This window comes from Pteropus medius, unplaced genomic scaffold (genome assembly GCF_902729225.1).
Source record: "Pteropus medius unplaced genomic scaffold, Ma_sr-lr_union100, whole genome shotgun sequence".
Classification (NCBI taxonomy): domain Eukaryota; kingdom Metazoa; phylum Chordata; class Mammalia; order Chiroptera; family Pteropodidae; genus Pteropus; species Pteropus medius.
In genome coordinates, this window is record NW_024354500.1 from 29,416,097 (window position 1) to 29,424,781 (window position 8,685).

The 8,685-nt window shown below is 34.3% G+C and overlaps 1 pseudogene; it reads right to left on the reverse strand.

The window, feature by feature from the left end:
* Positions 1–1,615: 1,615 nt before the first annotated feature.
* LOC120595150 (uncharacterized) lies at positions 1,616–1,734 on the reverse strand (annotated as a pseudogene).
* Positions 1,735–8,685: the final 6,951 nt, after the last annotated feature.

Consider the following 8,685-nt stretch of genomic DNA (forward strand, 5'->3'; position numbering starts at 1 on the left):
TTGACTCAGTCTTGGGTGAGTGTATGTTTCTAAGAATGTGTCCATTTCTTCCAGATTGTCCAATTTGTTGCATACAATTTCTCATAGTATTTTCTTATGATCCACTGTATTGCTGTGGAGTCCATCGTTATTTCTCCTCTTTCATTTCTGATTTTATTTATTTGAATCTTCTCTCTTTTTTCCCTGATGAGTCTGGATAAGTGTCTGCCGATTTTTTTTTTTTTTATCCTTTCAAAGAACCAGCTCTTGGTTTCTTAATCTTTCATATTTTTATAGACTCTATTTCATTTATATCCACTCTGATCTTCCTTCCTTCTATTCACTTTGGGCTTTGTTTTCTGTTCGTTTTCTAGTTCTTTTAAGTGTAAGGTTAGATTATTTGAGCTTTTTTTTGTTTCTGAGGTAGGCCTATATTGCTATGAATTTCCCTCTTAGGACTGCTTTCATGTGTTCCATAGATTTTGAGTCATTGTGTTTTCATATTCATTTGTCTCTAGATATCTTTTGATTTCTTCTTTGATCTCATTAATAACCCATTAATTGTTTAGTAGCATGTTATTTAGCCTCCATGTGTTTGTGTATTTTCTATTTTTTTTCTTGTAGTTGATTTCTAGTTTTATACCATTGTGATCAGAGAAGATGGTTGATATGATTTCAATCTTCTTAAATTTATTGAGACTTGATTTGTGTACTAACATGTGCTCTATCCTAGAAAATGTTCCACGTGCACTTGAGAAGAATGTATATCTTGCTACTTTGGGGTAAAATGCTCTGAAAATATCTATTAAACCCATCTGGTCTAGTGTGTCTTTTAGGTCCATTGTTTCCTTGTTGAGTCTTTGCCTGGAATATCTGTCCATGGATGTCAATGGAGTGTTAAAGTCTCCTACTATGAGTATATTACTATTGATCTCTCCTTTTATGTCAGTCATTAATTGCTTTATGTATGTAGGTGCTCCTATGTTGGTTGCATATATGTTTATTAGGGTTATATCCTCTTGATTTATTGATTCCTTTATCATTATGTAATGCCCTTTTTTGTCTCTTTTTATAGCCTTTGTATTAAAGTCTATTTTATCTGATGTAATTATTGCTACCCTGGCTTTTTTTTTCACTTCCGTGAAATATCTTTTTCCATCCCTTTATTTTCAGTCTGTGAGTGTCCTTTGATCCGAAGTGGGTCTCTTGTAGATAGCAGATGCATGGGTCTTGTTTTCTTATCCATCTGGTTACTGTATGTCTTTTTATTGGAGCATTTAATCTGTTTACATTTAAAGTGATTACTGATAGGTACATTGTTACTGCTATTTTATTTGTTATTTCTATTTACTGCTATTTTATTTGTTATTTCTATTTACTGCTATTTTATTTGTTACTCCTTCTTTTTTACTCCTTCTCTTTTTACAGAAGACCCTTTAACATTTCTTATAATACTGGCTTACTGGTGATGAATTCCTTAAGCTTTTTCCTGTCTGGGAAGCTTTTTATCTCACCTTCCATTTTTTGTTTGTTTGTTTGTTTGTTTTTGTTTTTTTTTAGGCAAAGCAACATTTGGTTGATCTCACAGATTGCAAGGACCTTGTCAGTTTACAATCCCTTTTTTAAAAATTTTTTATGCCTACAGTACCTGGTCTTCCTTGGTGGTCTCCCATCCAAGTACTAACCAGGCCCGACCCTGCTTAGCTTCTGAGATCAGACAGAATTGGGCTTGTTCAGGGTAGCATGGCTGTAGACTCACTTTCCATTTTAATCGAAAGCCTTGCTGGGTAAAGTATTCATGGTTGTAGATTCTTGTTTTTCATAACTTTGAATATTTCTTGCCATTTCTGTCTGGCCTGCAAAGCTTCCATTGAAAAATCATCAGGCATTCTCATGAGGATACCCTTGTAAGTAACTAGCTTCCTTTTTCTTGCTGCTTTTAAGATTCTTTCTTTGTCTATGACCTTTGGCATTTTAATTATGATGTGTTTTGATATAGGTCTGTTTGAATTCCTCTTGTTTAAGATTCTTTATGCTTCCTGAACTTGTATGTCTAATTCCTTTTCCAGGTTAAGAAAGTTTTCTGTCATTATTTCTTCAAATAGATTCTCAATCCCTTGCTCTCACTCTTCTTCTTCAGGTACTACTATGACCCAGATGTTTTTACACTTCATGTTGTCCCAGAAGTCTCTTAAACTATCCTCATTTTTTAAAATTCTTTTTTCTTTTTGTGGTTTTGATTGGGTGTATTCTACCTTGTCTTCCAATTCATTGATTTGATCTTCTGCTTCGTTCAATCTGCTGTTGAATCCTTCTAGTGTATTCTTCATTTCAGTTATTGTATTCCTCATTTCTGTCTGGTTCTTTTTTATGGTTTCTATATCCTTTTTTATGCTTACTATCTTTCTGTTGAGATTCTCATTGTGTTCATCCATTCTCTCCATAAGTTCATTGAGCATCCTTATAACTATTATTTTGAACTCTGTCTCTGGTAGGTTGTTTGCCTTTATTTCATTTAGCTTATGTTCTGGAGTTTTCTCCTGTTGTTTCATTTGTGGCATGTTTCTCTCGTTTATTAGTCTCTCTGTGTTCATTTCTATGTGTCAAGAATATTTGTTTCCTCTCTCAGCCTTGGCCAGATGGCCTAATGTGGAAGGTGTCCTGTGTGGTCCAGTGGTGCACTCTCCCTGATCCTTTATGTCAGGGGCTCTGGATGTGATCTTTGCGTGGGTTGTGTGTGATCTTCTATGGTCTCCAAGTCTTAATTGTTGTTAGTAGATTGATGGATGGGATTAACGCACAGGCTAATTGTGGGAATTGGCTGCACTCACAGGGTAAGAGTTGCTGTGTGGGGGTTGATCCCACCAAGTGAGATTTGCTCTAGCAGGCTTGTGTATTCGTTGCAACCACCCTTTTTGTGTACTGCTAATGGGGCTAATCAAGAGTTGCTCTCTTGTGGTCTGGTGCCAGCCTCCAGATGCATTGGTTTTGTGGACTCTTGGGAAGGGCTCTCCAGAAGAGCAAGATCAGCCACTGCTTTTGATTGTTCAGGGCTAACCGCTGGAACTACAAAGTGATCCACAGATGGTTGTTGCCTATGCTAGATCTATAGGTAAGTGGAAGAAACAATGCCGTAGGCAGTGGTCCAGTTATTCCCTGTCCCTGACCTAGGGCAGTTTAGCAGAGGGACCAGTGTTCTTCCAGGTCTGACACTGTCAGTTTCCCGTAAATTGAAACTGGAAGATTTTCTGTCAGTTTCCCGTAAATTGAAACTGGAAGATTTTCTGGGTGATATGCATGTCATACCTGCTCTGATGATACATTAATATTTTTTAATTTTTAATTTTATTTTTTATTAATGAATTCATACTTTATAGCTCTCACATATAACATACGTATTGATTTACAAAATAACAATATGACTAATATAAATAAGGGACAGTAATATTTGAATAAAAATAAAATTGAAAAAAATCAAACAAATATAAAACCCTTTAAAACCAACAAAAACATCTGCAAAAGAAGTCAAAAGAGATTATAAAACTTCTCTTCAAAGACTTCTTGAAGTGATGCTTAAAAGTAACTAGTCTGTGAGAAAAAGTGGTTGTTAAGATTCATTTCTTACCGAATAATCACTTTGACCAAAACCTCATTTTATTCAACTATTTTCTTGTAAATTTCTTTCAACCCAATTGTATGTACTTTGAGTTAAAAAAAATAATAAAACAAAATTGTACTTCAGAGTTAAAAAAATAATAAAATAAAATTGTACTTCAGAGTTAAAAAAATAATAAAACAGAGCAGTCAAGAAATTTGTGTCATACAGCAAAATTAGAATGCATGCTTAATTACAAATCTTGAATGTTGTATTAATAAAAATGAGCCTTTTCCTAAAACAGTAGAAAGCACTGAAGGTTTTATTGGGCAGAAGAGTAATATCAGAAATATAATATTTAAACAAATCACTGTTGGCAGTGTAGTCAGTGAACTAGAAGGGACAGAGTTAATTGAGCTGAAAACCAGTATTGATGAACAGACTCATTTTGTGGTTTGTTTTTTATATGAGGACCTAGTCTCATATTTGGTTTAAGGCGACAGGACATTTTTTCCTGGAAAAGTTGTTTTCAGACCAGAGGGCTTTCCCAGAGGTACTTACAGGATTCCTAGCATCATTACACATGGACAATGTCTGAGAAAGGTATTCTCTTTTTCATTTATCTTTTTCACACATTTGGATTATGTCTGTAGAGAGGGAGAAGGGATTTCACTTGAAAAACAAAAGATAGCTGCTGCTAAAAAACATTTGAAAAAACTGTATTTCTAATTGACCTGTAGTGTGCAGGTAGACCACCTGCAGTTCCATAATTTTATCATTTTTGTTTGAAGATTCTATTGTGAAACCTTTCATTCTGCTTAATGTCTAAAAGATATTGCAGGGCTGCAGCATATTGTAGCATAGTTTCATTTTGGTTTAAGTCACTTTGATAATATCAGCTTAGAGGATAGAAATCCTCATTAGAAGCTTAATTAAGGAAAATATCTAGTCTCTTTATAATGCTTTGTTGTGAGGAAGGAAGAAAGATGCATTAAGACTTTCAGTTAAATGAACATAGATTGCCTGAAGCAGTGCTACTGTCAGTGTGGTCTCTAAGTCAGCAGAATGGACGTCTCTTGACAGCCCAGACCTCCTAAATCAGAACTTGCATGTTGACATGGTGCCCACATGATCACGTGCCCATTACAGTCTGATAAACACTACTCTAGAGAACACATGAGCACCTGAGTCCAGAGCGTAAGATTCATGGACATGCACTGAGCATATTGGTATTAATAGGAGAAACTACACTCATTGGTAGAAAATACTACTAAATATTTAATAAAACTTAGTGTTGGGGATCTGTATGCTTTCTTCCTTTTCTCTTTTCTCCCTCATCCCATTTGTTTTCTAATTGGTTAATTAGATTAAAAGATGATTCTATCAAAACCTTGTGTTTTCTCAGGCTATGTCTAATGTCAGTAACAAACTGGAAAGTCAATAAGATTATTTCTTTTCTAAATAATATAAAACTAGTTTTTGCTTAAAAAACAAAGAAACAACAATTGATTGAATAAGGTAGCATCACATGGAGATAGCCACCTTCTCTTTGTGGCTTCTCTTTTTTTTTGCTCAGTATTACTAGATGGATGGGATTTTATAGGTACTGTGTATACATGACAACCTAGGTGCAATTTTACTGTTACGTCACTTCCAGTCATTGCACACAGGCCAGTCCCCTCAAGACTATATATCAGATTTATTAGTAACTTATTTTTAATTTATACCCTGTATTTTCTTTTATTTTACATGCTGAGTTTTTGTTTTTGTTTTGTTTTTGTTTTTTGTTTTTGTGTGTGTGTGTGAGATTCTAAAGTTTGTGTTACGGACCTTCCCTGTCCCTCCTCGTAAATTCAAAAGTCTTTGCAGCTATATCTCTATTTTTAATTCAGATAAGAAATAACAATAAAGGGTTTGGAAGAGAAAGGCAAAGATAGACCTGGAATGATCTTTCCAGAAAAGTATTTTGGATGGTGCCAAGTATTTACATCCCACTTAAAATGTTTCCTCAGACATAGCTCTGATTTTTCAAAATACCAGCCATCTATGAACCAATGAGTGGTTAATAGTTCTTCACATGCGGTAGCTTTCTGGCTATTGATGCATCCTGTAGGTTTTTTTAAATCACAGTATTATGGAAGGACTTTGATGATTGGGGTAAGTCTATGAATCTAGCTTGAACAAGGATACATTATCACTAAGTGCCTGGGAGTGAATTATTATCAACAGCAATATCACTATTAGTGCCAGACACTAATATTAAGTCCTTACACATAACAGAATGAAGCACTGAGGCAGCATAAAATAGATCCATGAAATGTGATGCCTCCTATAGTTACTTTATTAGATAAATGTGAAAATGAGATGAATGTAAATGGCCTTTGAAAAGAGATCATATACCACTGTGGTATTTTCATTATATTACTTTCAATGGACTGTAAGATTGAGCTATGACTAGATGCGATTAAGTTATTTAACAAAATAAATACCTGATTTCATAACAGGTATAGTCTAAAGTTGGAATTATAGCATTCTGTAACACATTTATGACATATTTTAATTGAAGGATTATTGTAAGCAGAGTCCCCAACCAGAGATATTTCAAAAATTCTTTTGGCTCTAACGTAGCAGCCCAATATGCATAAAGCCTTTTTTAGTATTATAAGAAAAACAGTCTTGGGTTTTGGAAGTGTGAATTTTAATGGAGTAATATTGTCCTTTTTACAGCCTGAGATTATATATATATATATATATATATATATATATATGTGACACATTTTGTAGAGTCATATCTGTTAACTCTCCTATTATCTGGGCTTGATAAAGCATAGAAAATAATTATATCACATTTGCTAATACTCAGATCTTATCTACCACAATACCGCCTCTCTCCACCATCATAACTAAGTGCTAACTGCCACTGCACTCAAGTATATGAAGTAATAAATAGGCCCCCAGTGCCAAGCAAATGCAAAAGCAGGCAAGCCTTTTTTCCTGCATATGGGAACCATCTCTTATGGACTTCGATCAAAATAGGCAGTTTGAATTGTTTCTATATTTCCTTTGTTAGGAAACTCTTTTTACTCTTAAAAAATAAGCTTTGGTTTTAGTCATTGTATGAAAAGAGTGAACAATGAAAACATTTTTAATACTAGAGAGTTTTAGTACAAACTAGAGAGTTTTGTTTCCGGAATTTTTGAAAGATGGTGTATGGGGATTATGATGACTTTGGATATTTCGAGTGCTACAAAGATTAGTCTCAACATTAGGTCCCATGCTGTCCTTGCACTGACATTATTAAGTTTAGGCCAGTGTATAATAGTGAGGGAAATATTTGGAAACGGGCCATGGAGAAGGGGTGAGGAAAAGGGAGAAATTTAGGCTACACTGTTCCTATCAACACTTTCTCGGTGCAAGGCTATTTAATGAATTTAGCCTTCACAGATTTTTAGTAGTGTTGAAATTTTGGAAGGCATGTGTTTGAATATTCACACTGTTTTGCTATGCTGTTTCTGGTAAAAGGGTGGAGAAGAGAATTGAAGGGACATTTGCTACACCTCTCTCTATCACCAGTATGTCGCAGTAGCTGAAATGGAGTACCTTGTTTTTTCTTTATCTTTGCTTGTTTTTATGTTGTACATTAACAGAGCACAAGAATATCTGTTTCTCTGATGTGCAGAATTGTACTCTGATGGCCATTAAAAGTTTGGAAATGAGTGGTGTTTGGTATTAACCAGCTGTGGCCTTGAGTGATGAAATTCTAAAAATATGTAGTGAGCCTTCTCAAAAAGCATATGCCTTAAATATGTAGAAGTAATCAAACACACAAGACTGACCTTTAGGTGAAATTGGCTGTAGGTGGTATAAGCATTCAGTTCTTGATTCCAAGGACTGTATTTTAGGAGCTGGAGACTTTGATATGTAAATGAGAATGTTTGCATTACAAACAAATCTAAAATGAGCAATATAATAAAAACATTCCTATTTTATTTTACATTCATATATAATAAAAATTTGCACACACATACACAAGAATGACATGATCTTGTTATAATGATTTGAGTCTTAAGGATTTCGAAAACGGTAATGCATGACTGACGAGAGAGCCAGTGACCATTGCCATGTATGTTTCCTGCCTAAATTCATTTACTACTGTTATTTTATATTATTGCTCTTTCAAATGCCTTTGGAGCCTAGGATTCCAAGAATCACAATAAGATATATAGTGATTACAGTCTTTTAAGAAAATCTTTGATATTTATAATTTATTCCAAGAACGAAAAACTTTTTATTGTTACAGGCAGTGTTAGTATCGTTATAATCAAAAAGAAGAATAAAAATTTGCATATTTGCATGTAAGATAAAAATTTGCATATTTCCCTAGCCTTTTTTCTTTTGCCTGCGTACAAACATAAAATTTACACTCGAAACTCACTATAAATAATTTTCAGTACATCCTGTACTAATTACAGCAATTAGAGTCTGTCTTATGCCTGTATTTACATGAGACTTTAATTTAAATACTTGAATCAAAAATATTTAGCATACTATCAGATGATGCAAGAAAAAATACTTTTTAGGCACAAGTAAATGTTTCTGTTTCCTTCTTGCAGGATGTATTGACCTTACTGTATTTTTGTCTTTTGTGAAGTTGTTTTAATAATACTTTCAAATATTAACTCATGGATTTCTTCTTTTTTTCCACTTCCAAAAAAATATGGAGTCAGTATGTCAACTGAGCAGATATCAGATCTAAATTTCTCTTGTCGCAATTAAAGCCTGTCTCCTTTTCCTCCTGGTTGGCTGCAAAAAGCAACCAGCTGTTGAACATCATCCCTTTGCAATAGTAAGTCCCTCCTTAACTTTCTCTTTTTCCATTCATTTAAAAACCCCAAGCCCTAAAGTTTTCCTCATAGGTCCTGCTATCCTTGCTAAAATTGTTGGATGTAATCTTGTAGTCCCATTACCACTGCCCCAAATATGTGGAGCCATTGGGAACAGTAGTCTCCAAAAGACCACACTTTCTCAATAAAAAGTTATGATTGCCTAGCATTTCAGATAAGTATGATAACAGAGTAAAGGTAAAAGTACAGATTCTGTATGACTCTTCA